The following is a 13,545-nucleotide window of genomic DNA, read 5'->3' on the forward strand; positions in this document are numbered from 1 at the left end:
TGTGACCATCAGCTAGCAATTTACAGCCTCTGCTCCTCAAGTTTTCTCTCTGTAGCAAAACAAAAATACTGATGTAATGGGAAGTGTCAATGGTTGTTGCCATGTGTGTTTGATAAACAGGCTTTCATAAGTCATGTGAAAGCCTGTGGGTTTTCTAGGAACCATAGAGGATAAAGGGAATAAGCATGGAAGGTCCTGTAGGGAATAAAACAATTGTATAAAGTAGAAGCTGTGGCCCTTGGCTGAGCAAAAGCTAACTTATGTGTGTCAAGGAAGTTCTTTGTGCACTGGCCATTGCAAGCAAGTATATCTGGATGAAAGCAAAGAGAAAGGTGGAGAGACTGGAGTAAACAGCTAAGGCTCAATGCTTACATACTGGACTGGCTGTGACCTGCAAGGGCTTTTGCTTCATCCTGTTTGCTCCTCCCATAGGCTGAGAAACAAGGTACTGTCCACACTATTTAAAGGCAAGGAGGATTCCACCAAAAAATACTGGAGGCAAGTGAAAAAGGCTTACCAAGACCTTGGAAAGCAAATGCTTGGAGCAACAGATTGTGAAACATGCTTCTTACAGTGAGACAGGCACCACTTTATTTGGTTATTGTTCTGTTGTTGTCTTCAAAATTCATATTGGGCTGTAACTAAGGTGGTTGCAGGGTTTAGTCAGGATGCTGCATTGCCAGTTTTCACCTCTTGAGGCCTTTAAAGATGTGTTTTGGACATATGTTGAGCACGACAATTCAGAGAGACAGAACATAGTAGGAAGAAATATTCCCACTACTGGTAATCTAATTCCAGTCTCCTTTACAGTGACACTGATCTCAGTTTTTGCCCATTCAAAAAAAAGTGATGCTACAGGGGTTGTCTTGGAGGGTGTCATGAAAAGCACGGCTGTGCTGTCAGTTTGTGCTTGCCCTGCCAGTCTGATGAGCACAACCTACCATCAACAAATTCAGCCAACTTAGGAAAATAACAGAGTTGACCCAGCTCACCCATTGTGCACATATAACAAAAGGACTCCCAAAGAGGGTGGAAGACAGAAAACTTTCCAGCTTGTTCATCCAAATACGTTTTAATTAATTGTCCTGCTATACAGCCCTGTGCCCAAGTCTGAGAGTCCTGTTATCATCCTGTGGTGTTATCAGCATGTCATCTCCAGCCTCAGGCAGCTGTCCACCAGCCTGGGAGGCTGCTATGACAGACTGGCTCGTTTTACAATATATTGCTGTGATTGATGAGGCCATTCTCCCTTTTCTACACTCATCTGCTCCAGGCCTGAGACTCCCTTAGCACAACCAGTCCAGGCTCCCACCATAAAACCCCAGCTGTTGTGCAGCTATTCACAATTGCAGGAAATCAACAGAACCAAATACTGGGCTGTTGCCTATCTTATGTCATTTGGAGTTTTGTTTTTCCTTTTTGTATGTATGTGTGTAGCTGCCACGGTACACAGGATTATTCAGGGTCACTCCACAGAAGCAGCCAAACAGAAATGATCCAACATGCAATTTTCTTCCTCCCTCCCTTGGACCATGTTGGTGTGATTACAGTGAACAGAAAGGCATGGGACTCTTGTTAGGTGTGAAAGTTTGAGCAAAACTGACCCACACAAGAAGAATGGAAAGATTTAACTCATTATGTTATCACAGCACTGTGGGGAGAAGTGAAGAAGAAACCTATACTTCAGTCCTCTGCGCTGCTTTTAAATTCCCATCTTCAATCCAAGCTATGATTCTGGCTGGAGGTAAAACACAGAGTATACAAAACGCAAATCTCTGAATGCTAGTCCTGAATAACTTCTCAGACAACTGATTTCTTTTATGAGTTTTAAATTTTAACAATCCTCATCACCACCTAGTCTTAGCTGTGTGCCCTATTTCATCCACAAATGATGCTCATCATTCCTTTGTTGGGAATGCAGAGAAGGGAGGAACAGGGAGTCCTGAAAATTTTTGTCCTGAGGCACCAGAAGTAGGAATTAGGCAGGGTATTAGGACTGGAGAGGGTGGAGCTCTCAGTGTCAGGACAATCCCTGTACAAAATACACCACAGAAAGTTAAGTGGAAATAGACTTCTACATTCTGGAAATGTGGAAGGGACCTAACAGATCTCTTCAGGGTATAGGACGAGATTAGGGAGGAAAAAAAAAAAAAAAAAGGTATGGACAGTGTGACAGGAAGCCTTACTGCCTCTATCACCAAACTGTGTAGCTGGATTGGTGGCGGCGCTGGAGAGACAAGAGCTGAGCACAGAATGTGACCAATGTGAAGGAAAACAACAGGGCCCCCACAGCTGCTGTGCCCTGTAAACAAAGCTCAGCTTTCTGAAGGGCCATGTGAGGTTTTGCAGAAGAGTCCTGAAAGAACTGAGGTCTGCCCAAAGGAAATAACAGGGATTAGAGAAATGAGGAACATGGGATAATAAGATGAGGACTTCACTGAGCTTAAGCAAAAGGTACTCAGATTATAAAATATATATTTTAATGTAATCCTACAAAAAGATAAAATGAACATTCAAGAAATAAATGGGCAATGCTTAATGCGTAACCAAAATACCCAAAAGCAGTATCTTACATAGTGGCACTGACTGGGGGAGGAAATTGACAGGAGTCACCTAAGAGCAACAACATTGCTGTGGACAAGAATGACTGCTCAGTTCACTGGTGAGCATTCTATTCCACCATTTCAAGGACTGATCATGTCCTAGGAAAAGAGATTTTTTTTTTCTTTCATGAGATACTGCTGCAAAATTGCTTCAGTATGTAATGAAAATGGGGATGGGAGAATATTTTTCATCCACTGGTCTATCTGGATAAAGGACTTATGTAAAATGCCAGAAATAGCTGTCAGATGAGGAAGTACCACCAGCAGACTTCCACTAGGTTAACAAGTCTAGAAGAAATATCAACTCCTTTAGGAATGCAATGTATTCTGATCTTTTGCACTGCAACTCTTCAGTTTGCAGATTTGTACCACTCATCTAGGTCACATCAAGGTCAAATGGCAGAAACAAAAAGGCCCGTCATGTGGACAAGGATATGAACCCTATGGAAAGGTCTGAAAATTTAACTTCTCACATGGAATGGCATTTCTTGTAGGCTTTGTTCACAAACACACATATGAGCACTTGAAGTCATGAAGGAGAATTCTGCCTTCCCACTGGCTTCAGGAAAGCATGTGTCTGCTTGAGACAAGAAAAGCGAATGTACTGGGAGTGTGTTTATTTGAACCAGAATTTTAACGCTCTAGAAATGCTGACAGCTTGCAAGATTAAAGCCTTTATTTACTAACTCAGCAGTATCCTCCCCCCTAAATTTCTCCATCATCACCGCACCACAACATAAGGGGGAAACTCTAGAGAACAAAGTATCTATTGACACTTGGCAAATCTGCACTTGAGGCTCTGAGCTGGATCTAAACAAAACTGTTTCTTGGGATCAACTCTCATGATTTTGGATATGAGAAGTGGTTCACCCATAAAGCAAATTGCAACCCACATCTCTCATTACATGATCTATACAGTTGTCAGTCGGCAGCAGCCTGACTGTGCAGGGATAAAAACCATGCCACAGTCCTGTGGGCAAGCCAGTCTCCTTGTGAAGTTTCAGGATGCATCAGGAAGCAATTACCAAATCCCAACAAAACCTAGTTATGACCCCTTTCCTACATCACTAACTATCACTTAGGAGAAGCCAGAATTATTTTTCTCCTCTCTGTCCTGCAGCAAAAACAAAAACTAAGGGGATTTTCTTTTTCCCCTTTAAATTTTAGCGCTGTTCAATTTCTTTGTGCCCAGCCTTTTGTCTTGGGGAAGAGGCTATTTCGCTGGAAGCCGATGGAAAGACCACTGTCCGGCAGACAATGGGGCTGTCTGCAGAGCAGGCGCTTCGGAGCGGAGAGGGGGGCGGCTGAGCCAGAGGCATTCCCGGACTGTTGCCATAGCAGCGGGGGAGCGGGCTGCCCTCCCCGCCGGCCTGCCCGCCCCGGCCGCCGGGGCTGCGCGGGGAGCCCGGGGCTGGGTGTCCGTGCTGGGCTCCGAGGAAGGAGGGCAGGGCAAGGCCGGGGCTGGGTGTCCGTGCCGGGCCCCGAGGAAGGAGGGCAGGGCAAGGCCGGGGCTGGGTGTCCGTGCCGGGCCCCGAGGAAGGAGGGCAGGGCAAGGCCGGGGCTGGGTGTCCGTGCTGCGCCCCGAGGAAGGAGGGCAGGGCAAGGCCGGGGCTGGGTGTCCGTGCTGCGCCCCGAGGAAGGAGGAGAGGGCAAGGCCGGGGCTGGGTGTCCGTGCCGGGCCCCGAGGAAGGAGGGCAGGGCAAGGCCGGGGCTGGGTGTCCGTGCCGGGCCCCGTGGAAGGAGGGCAGGGCAAGGCCGGGGCTGGGTGTCCGTGCCGGGCCCCGAGGAAGGAGGGCAGGGCAAGGCCGGGGCTGGGTGTCCGTGCCGGGCCCCGAGGAAGGAGGGCAGGGCAAGGCCGGGGCTGTGCGGCGCTCACTGCGGGCTGGTCTTCCCCACAGGCTGCTCCGCAGGACCGGCTTGTACGGACAAGCCTGGGCGCTAATTACAGAATTTGAACTAGATCAAAATAACATGCACCAAACACGTTAAAAGCACTGCGTGCCTGGAACTGGCATCCTTCAGGGTCCACCAGAAATCTCTGTGTTGGGAAAACACGGGAGGTCCTTGGCTACAGTCATTTCACAGGAAGCCCTGGCTGATCAAGGATGTTGAGTGGACAGTTTGCAATTTCAACATAAGGCATGAACTAATTCTACATATTTTATCTCCTTCTCCAGCAAAGCAGGCTACAGTGGGAACCATTAGAAAGTCATTAAATGGAAGTGGCAACACTTTCCCAACACAAAGAATAAATACAGATAGCATTGGTAGCATTATCTGCTGTAAACACAGGGTAGAGTTGAACAGGAGGGCATCTACTGGAACCCTATATGCTTTCCTCAACTTTTGGCTCTCAGCACCGAGTCTCCGTGTAGCCCTAGAGTACGCAGATTTTTATTATCCACACCTGAGTCTCACTGTCCAAACTGAAAAGTTCTGGTTGCTTTTGTGATAGGCAAGACCCTTTTCTCAATGATCTTTGATGGGGAAAAAAACCCCAAAACTATTGTTATCTTATTTCCCTCATTACCTTCTTATTTCCCTTCTTATTTACTGTCATGCTTGGGTAGAGAAATTGAGGAAACAATGTCAAGCAGACAAAGCAACTCCCTTTTCAGCCAAGACCAGCTTTACTTTAGATTTGGTTGGAAGAACAAGGATCCTGCCTGCAGCAGCTATCCACTCCAGCAGTTCGTAAGTTTTATATAAGTACACCAAAGTGTGAATGTTTCTTTATTGTCTTTTTGACCTGCAAAGCGGGCTGAAAATCTCTTGAGAACAGGAGCTCTCATGAGAGTATATGAACTTCAGTTCAAGATAGAGTCTCCTGGATCAGCATTCCTGACAGCATTTCAGGGATTCTCTGTTGGTCCCAGCTGGAACCTGTACATGCTGAGGCAGCTGCAAAACAGACAATAAACTCAACTGAACAGCTTCCAGCTTCGGTAGAGCTCTGGAGTTCAGCTTAAATTTGGGTAGGAGCAAGTTCAGGTTGGTTCTTTTCATTTACATTCCTTCATTCATTTCCTAACAAGGGACCACCTGGAAAGGGGGTATTGCCCTGTCTGCCCATGGATGGCCAGATGCCAAGCAGATTACACTGCTGAGTGAATATATTCCTCGGATGTCTGCACTTGCACGATCCAGCAGATAAAAGATATGTAAAGCAGAACTCCCATATCCTGCGAGCAGCAATTCTGCTGAAGTGGCAAAAGAGAGCCTTTCTTGCTACACTGAGCCAGTAGGAGACACTTTTAGATGGAAGGAATTTTGCACACCTCATTTAATGTTGACTGTAAAGGTGTTTTACCATAAATGGTGTGTTCACTAGTATGTACTTAGGGGTAATGTGTGTGGGTTTCCCTCAGGTAAAGCGGGTCAGAGGGAAGTAGGCAACATCATGGGATGGATGGCACCTTTGGAAGCAGTGATTCTGGAGATTTGGATTGATTATCACCTCTGATGTGATCTTGAGACTAAAAGAACCAATATAATAGCATTTAGGAAGAGAAAAAACATGAAGGGGATGGGAAATAATTTCACTTGTATGATTCCTGGTGGAACCTGATCTTTTGTCTAGAATTCAGAATATAGAAAAATGGAGAACTGCTCAGAAAAGATTCACAACAATATAAAGGAATAAAAACTCTACCACACAGCAAAAGACAAAAGCTCAACCTATTTAATTGGCTCTGCAGGAGATTAAGGAACAATCAGTCTCTAAGCACCTACACAGAAAATGATAAAAGAAAAACTGCTGTGATCTAATAAGTGATATGTGGTAGCTGGTAGGCAACATGGAGAAACTAAGATTAAAAACCATGCAGAGGCAATTAACCACTGAACTGATTTACAAAAAACCCTGCTCAGTGAAGTCATAGGAGTGCTTTAGGCAGGTGAGATTATTCTAGTTCTCACAGAAACTAAGTCAGGGATGTACTATGATTTCTGATATGCAAAAGCTCCAGCTACTGATCACTTTAAGGCTTTTTGACCTTTTAATCTGCATGGGAAAAAATATAGCAATGGTTATTTAAGCACCTCCATCTCACTCCCCTGTTGTGTGATCAATTTCAAACCGGCTGAATGAATTTTAGTGCTGCTCCCTCACAGAAAAATAGTAATAAAACTAGATGTGGAGAGCTGATGTCAAATTTAGCATCTTGGAACTGGCTGTGAAGAGTGAAAAATTCAAGTTACAGAGAAAGCTAGACCAATATTCAGAAGGCCAAATATAAACATATCTGTGAGGATGTCCTCACACAACCTGCTCTCAAAGTGTTCAGACATACATGATCCTACACATGATACTGTAGTACTAAATGATGTTGAAAATAACAGAGGAAATAAAATGTTTTACATGTAATTATCCTTTTTATAGAGCACAACTTAGCTGAAATTTGCTTTTTTGCACTTCAAAACTCGGTTCCTGATGCACACTTTTGTGTAAATCCAGCTGCTTATTCCTGCATACATGAAGGCAATGCGCTGCTTGTGCTTTCAACAAATACCGAGGCACTGAAATCCCCTAACAATGCAGCCTTGACGAATCTGAATTGCTCACTCACCCACTGAAATTCTATACAGAACAACTCAGAGCTGTTAAGCTCACAGCAAAACCTGCTTCCAAACCTTCCCTTCCTGGAACATCTCAGTGGACACGGACACAAATTTCCATTATAATTTCAGCAATATTTGGAGAAAATATAGTTTTTTTCGTATGCTTCATTTTATCTTCTACTACAGAGAAACAGCCAACTTTTCCTCCGCCTGATCAGAAGAGAAATAACGTCCCACGAAAGTTCACGAACCAAACCACCCTCCTCCCCCACATCCTCCTCGGCTCTACAACACGGTGCGCTCCTACCAGTGCTGTGCGCGCTGTGAATACGGCATAGGGGGAAATCAAATGCCGATTTACTTGCATACATACAACGTACAATTCTCTTTTTAATCACTCGTTCTCAAGGGACGAAACGTCAACGCTCTGCCTCATCCTACCAGTAGTGCTCACAGCACCAAACTCTGCCTGTAAATAAAATTTTCCCAAGTCAGTAACATCGTGTTGGAGGTTCCCTTGGACTTCATGGGCTGGAGATGCTTCCCCCATCTCTCCGCCTGCTCAGGCATGCACCGGCCGCGCCGCTGCAGTACCTTGCTTCTAAAAGTTTATGCGCCGCTCCTCCTCCTCCCACCGAAGCAAAAAAACTAACCCGAGGCGGCCGAGAAGAAGGGATCCGTCCTGGTTGCACTTAGCGGGGTCGGGTCCCTCGGAGGCTGGCTGTCCGCCGTGCCCGTTGGTGCGGCGGAGGAAGGCGCCCGCGCCCTGCCCGCCCAAGCTCAGCGCGCTCCGCGCCGGCCCGCCTGCTGGGCAGGGCGGGGAGGTGGGGAATGTGCAGGTCGGGGGCAGGTCTGGCACACCCAGAAAACCAGGAGGTGGGAGACTGACAGACAGGGAGCAGCCGGCAAAACGAGAGCGGAACTTCACGGTAAACTCCGTCGAACAAAACCCCCAAGTTTTGGGGTTTCTTCCTCCAGTAAAAAAGCTGCACTTTTTTTTTTTTTTTTTTTTTTTTTTTTTTTTTTTTTTTTTTTTTTTTTTTTGCGAAACTAAACCAAACTGCCAAACATTTCAGCTCATCACCTTGCAGAAATGCAGCAGGCTGCTCCCCGTGTCAGCAGCGGAACCACTGTGTCCCGTTAACTCTTCTGTCACCAACTGGCTTTAGGATTGGGATTTCCTTTTGTCCTCTCAGGTGAAACTGTTTTGAGTTTACTCCAGGCTGGGTAAAGATAGAGATAACTTTCAAATGCAAAGCACATACCACATTTTAAAGAACTCAGTCAGCCAGTAATTTCTAATCTCCTTGGAAACATTTTCCTATGTTTTCCAGTCATAGAGATGAGTCTCTCAAACTAAGGGACCGAAATTCGAGGGTGGTTTTTGATCATTGGGAGGATATGAGATTCTAGTGCAGTCTTACAGATGGAAAATTGAAGGAATAAACCACCTGTTTTTGAACACCAAGCAAGACAAATTTATGACATCAATAACAGGATATGTACATTTGTGATAGCAAGAATTAGACTTAATGATCCAGGAAGTTCTTGACAGCTCTTGCCATAAAGGAGAAGGAGACCCAACCTACATACCAAACAGCCAGGTCCACCAACACAGAGTGCTCCACCTGCCAAATACACTTCTAGGTATTCCCAAATGCCTTGGTTTAGCTTGTATTTTTTTCTTTCCTTGCCCTTACCTCTGCCCCAAGCAGTTCAGGTGTAAGACTGAAAACCACAGGAACAATCTGTCAGTGCCTCTGAGAAACAGCTAACATCCTTCTGCTCCTCTGTGACATTCCTTGGGTTATTCAAGTTTCTCTCATTTCCCCATATTGACTACTATGTAGAAAAAAAAAAAAGTGTGATCTTTTGACACACTGAGGAAAACAGATTGTTTGAAGGTAAAGTTGTTTGGATAATTGGAAAGTAATGCCAAAAAGTACCTGCAATACAGAAAAATTATTGATTTGCCATTTACCCATTAAATTATATCAGTATAGAAATAATTTTAAGTACATTAAATTACCCACAGAAGGTAAATGGCTTTATGGTTTGAATGGTGGAGTGTGGCAGCATGCAAAACCAAAAATGGAAGGCCAAGCTATGAATTCTGGGTGTTGGTACAATGGTGATTGTGAATTAAATGATGAAAGGGGGTGAGGGTAGGTGATGGAATGAGTGTGATCATGGACTGCAGGGACAACTGTTTGAGTCTTTCCTGTGGGAAAGGTGCCAAACAGCATGCAACAAAGCTGGTGCCTGCCAGCCTGCAGAAGAGACACGGCTGCCTTACTAGAGGGATATGTATGTGTTGATACGCAAGGGGTCAGAATCAGGGGTTAGATGCCTTTCCCAAGAAAAAACTCAAAACAACTAGTAAATCAGAAATGGCCACATGCTGTCCTTACTTGTGGCAACCTATCTGTCTAGGCCATTGCCAATTTTAGCCTACACTACTCCACTGAAATTAAACAATTAATGGAAGAACCAGAACATTTGTTTTATAATCCCCCAGGTCTGCCAACCGTGAAGCTGTCCCTTATGCAACTCTGTCATGCCTCACTTCCCTCCCACACCTTGTTGTAACAACTTCATGTAGCAGACAAGGCGTTCTCTGTCAGTGTAAGAAAAAACTTCTTTCACAGAGGCTAAAAATTCCCAGGCTTATAGGAAGTTCAGGCTAAAGGAGAATGAGATGGAGAAATTAGCCCAAGGACAAACTGCTTGAACAAAAACTTTTAAAGGTGTGGGCTTAAACAAACATGCTGCCTGGAAAAGATGAAAACTCAGACCTGCTCGTGTGACTTTCCAGATGAACAGTGTTTCTTTTCTCATTTTATCCTTTCTCTTCTCAGCCAAAGGAAAACTCTATGTAGATAGTTTTGTTTGCTGTTCTGTCTATTGCCTCAATCTTTTTGTGCAGAACAGTAATGTAAGATGAGCAGGAGATGAAGTCATCTTTCCCTAGACTCCTTTTGTTTCTTGCTCCCAATTAGGGTCCATAATTAATCTGGCCACCATGACAGAGCACTGCATGGGGTGCTGGGATGTCACAGACATACTGAAGCAAGCTTGTTTCTCAGGAAACAGGTTTTTTCCTCATAAGGTGGCAGTCCCTTGACCTTTTGTCTAATAAAAAAAAACCTTTTAAAATGTGTACATTAATTAAGTCAAATTAGGGATAGAATCAGATTTGTGGGGAAAGAAATAAAATCTGCTTTCCAAAAAATACATGCACTATAGAGCTGTTATTATCTCTAAGCACAATGTCTCAAAAACTGTCAACAGCCTTTGTGAAAAAGGTAAAGGATAAATTCACTCCAAAATGCCTGTTAAGCTGGTAACTCAGCCTCTGCTTGGCTATGGAAAACCTAAGTTCAACTCTGTTTTTCTTTCACAAAACCTCAACCTGAACTTCACGTCTCTCATCCTAGAGAAGGATCCTACCCACCTGCTATTGCCAGTTTGGGTCCAGTCTGTCAAAACCCCACCATGGGCCTTGATGGAAGCTCAGTCAAAATCCAGTGTGGCCACAATACCTTTCCAAAAACCCCTACAGAAAAACTAAAGCCAGCTGATAAATACTGTGTGTCTAGATTGTCCTTTGGATATTTGACACCTCTCTGGCAGGCAGTGTTGTAGATAGCCAACTAATAGAGCTTTTACTGCTGGGGCCTGCTTGGCAGCCTAATGGATCTCACTGCAGAGCAAATCGCTGAGGGGTCTCTACATTCTCCCAGCTACCCTGAGAAGGTGTAATTTTTATCACACCTCACATTCATATTTCTTTTATTCCTATTCATCCTTACAAAATATGAAAGCTGTATGAAAGTCTGTTTTAACTCTGTTTCCTGAGGCATTTGAAGCATAGATAACAGATAAGGACTTGCTCTTGAGCAGGATCTTGTCACTGCTGGCCTGTATTCATCCTGCAGCAGTTGAGAAAGAGAGAAGGAACCAAGCCCAGGCTGAACACAATCCTGAGTCAGCAGCATTTGGCTTGTGTTTATCAATTATTTTGCAACCACTGAATTCTGAACAGTTGCTATTCCAGGATCCTTTTCTTGGGAGGAAAAGATGACAAAATTAAAGCTCAGTAATCCAGAATGGGTTTCTGTAGTATCATCCTAGGACAAAATGGTTTAGGCCAGGATACAATCAAAGCAAAAAAACCCAAAACACAGAGAATGAAAGGCATCAAAATACATTAGGAGAAAAGGTTAACTGAAAGCCAGATACTCCTCAGCTATATAACATGTGGCATAATCCAGGCACTAGTCAGAGCTAAATACAACTTCTCAAGACTGAAAATATGAATAGCCAAACCCACTGATACCTGGGAAATCTGAGAGACATAGTCTCTGACAAGTTTCTGCTTGTAACATAAATCCACATGCCTGAAGCAGACTTTTGCCAATAACTGTTTAAGGTCTGTGAGAAGAAAAACGTGTAGAGAAGTTTACAGGTGACAGACCACTGTCCAGCTGGTCCACTTCTCATGCTGAGAACTCTGAGAGATGCCTCCTTCAACCCTAAGGGTGTCCTAACCATGCCTGCCATTTAAATCCATTTGAAATGGATCCCTTCAGATGCACCTCCTATCTCAAGTGACCAAGCCCTTCTTGGCCTATGAGCTGTAGGCAGGAGCCCTGTGCCCCAAAGACAAGGCTGGTTCAGAAGTGTCTGTAAAATGCTATTTTCCTCACATCCTGGCTGGATTCCAACTGACAAAAAACATTTCTCCTGCTGCTGCAAAGCAACATGTGCTGTGGTTGAGGAGACCAGGATCTGTGTGCATAGAGAGGGATGAGGTGGATGAGGAAGGGGAACACAAGGCACTTTTAAGACCTGTCTGATTGAAGACCACTTGGTTGGGTTGGTCTGATGTTCACCCATCCCTTCCAACAAAAAACACAACTGAGATTTTTGTTTTAAGTCTTTCAAGAATTTACAAATGAGAGTATGTATCCACACACCTCCACCCACATATATAGAAATACAGATAATTATATACATAGACAGAGTACCCTGGCTTACCTGCTGCATGCTTCTGCTGCCTTGCGACTTGCAGGCACATAACAGAGAAAGGCTCCAACCAGTGCCTGAGGCAAAAAATCTGAAATCTTAACTCCTAACCATAGTGAGTAAAAGGCAAACCACTTCACAATGAAGAGAACAGAAACATAATCTGAAGAAGCAGCAAAACCAGTGCCAAAGTAAATGCATGGTCCTCAGGATTTATGAGGAGGAAATAAAGCTTAAAACTCTGGCCTTTCATTCTTTTGGAGCAAAGCAAACTCTGACATGCTCAAGGAGTTACATATTTGTGAAACAGCTCCTAAGCCTTTAATGACTATTACAAAAAGCTGTCTCCTTTATTTGTATAATTTATAATAACTTTATCTTCAAGTAGAAGATGATTTTTAATGCAAGACTTGCATATTCTGTCATGTTACACAAAAGTCACATCTATTGTAACTTGCTCCTGGTTGAAAGAAGAGGTGGTAAACATCTGGACCACAGTGTCTGGAAGCTGAGAGAAGCCTCAGTCACCCTAATGACAGACATATTGCATAAGTCAGTTATTTTACCTCAGTTTAGTGGAAATTTTGTCCAATTACATTTCCTACTACACTGCCAGCACAGACAGTACAGAATGACTATGTTAACTGGGTGTAACCAGCTTGATTCTCACCTGCCACTCATTGCCATGGGACTGGGAGTTACATGGTTAAAATCACATTCTACTGAATCATTTGAGCAATGCTCAGAGCATTTCCTCAAGAACTTTCCTCAAGACCAGTAGTTACAGCAAGGGACAGCATGACTCTCTACCTGGGCCAAGGGGATGATTTGCAGAGCTACTAATTGTGTTCAGAACGTGAGAAGCCAAACAAAGGCTTTTCACATCTGAGGCATCACGGTTGATTTGTCCAGGTCATGGTCTGAGTGGTTGATGGAGACAAATTCTCCAGGCCAGCAACATGCAGTTTAATGAAGACTTGTTCAGTCAGCCTTATTAGCAAGGAATTTTGCAGTGTCTAAGGAGGAGGGGTTGATATGCCTTCAATAGGACACAAAGGGTGCTAATTTCTAATCTCTGCTCGATTCTTTAAAATTCATAGCCAAATTATAAAGTACGAGAAGCTGAGGGAAAAAAACCCCATGCAGTTGATAAAGGCAGCCTTTGTACTCAAATTTCTGTGGGAGAAAACACAGAGTAAAAAATTATATTGGAGGATCTTACTCTTCCCACTCTTACCTCGTCACAGGAATTAAATTTTACTTTATGCTTATAGTGCTCAACAGTCCTGCCATTCATCACAGAAGACAGAGAAAGCACAAAAACATGCCATGGCCATAGTACATTGCCTTAGTG

The 13,545-nt window shown here is 44.1% G+C and overlaps 1 protein-coding gene across 3 annotated transcripts in view; it reads right to left on the bottom strand.

The window, feature by feature from the left end:
- STON2 (stonin 2) overlaps positions 1 to 13,545 on the bottom strand; it is a 70,865-nt gene that overhangs the window by 22,579 nt on the left and 34,741 nt on the right. The window lies entirely within an intron of this gene.

This window comes from Serinus canaria, chromosome 5 (assembly GCF_022539315.1).
Source record: "Serinus canaria isolate serCan28SL12 chromosome 5, serCan2020, whole genome shotgun sequence".
Classification (NCBI taxonomy): Eukaryota; Metazoa; Chordata; class Aves; order Passeriformes; family Fringillidae; genus Serinus; species Serinus canaria.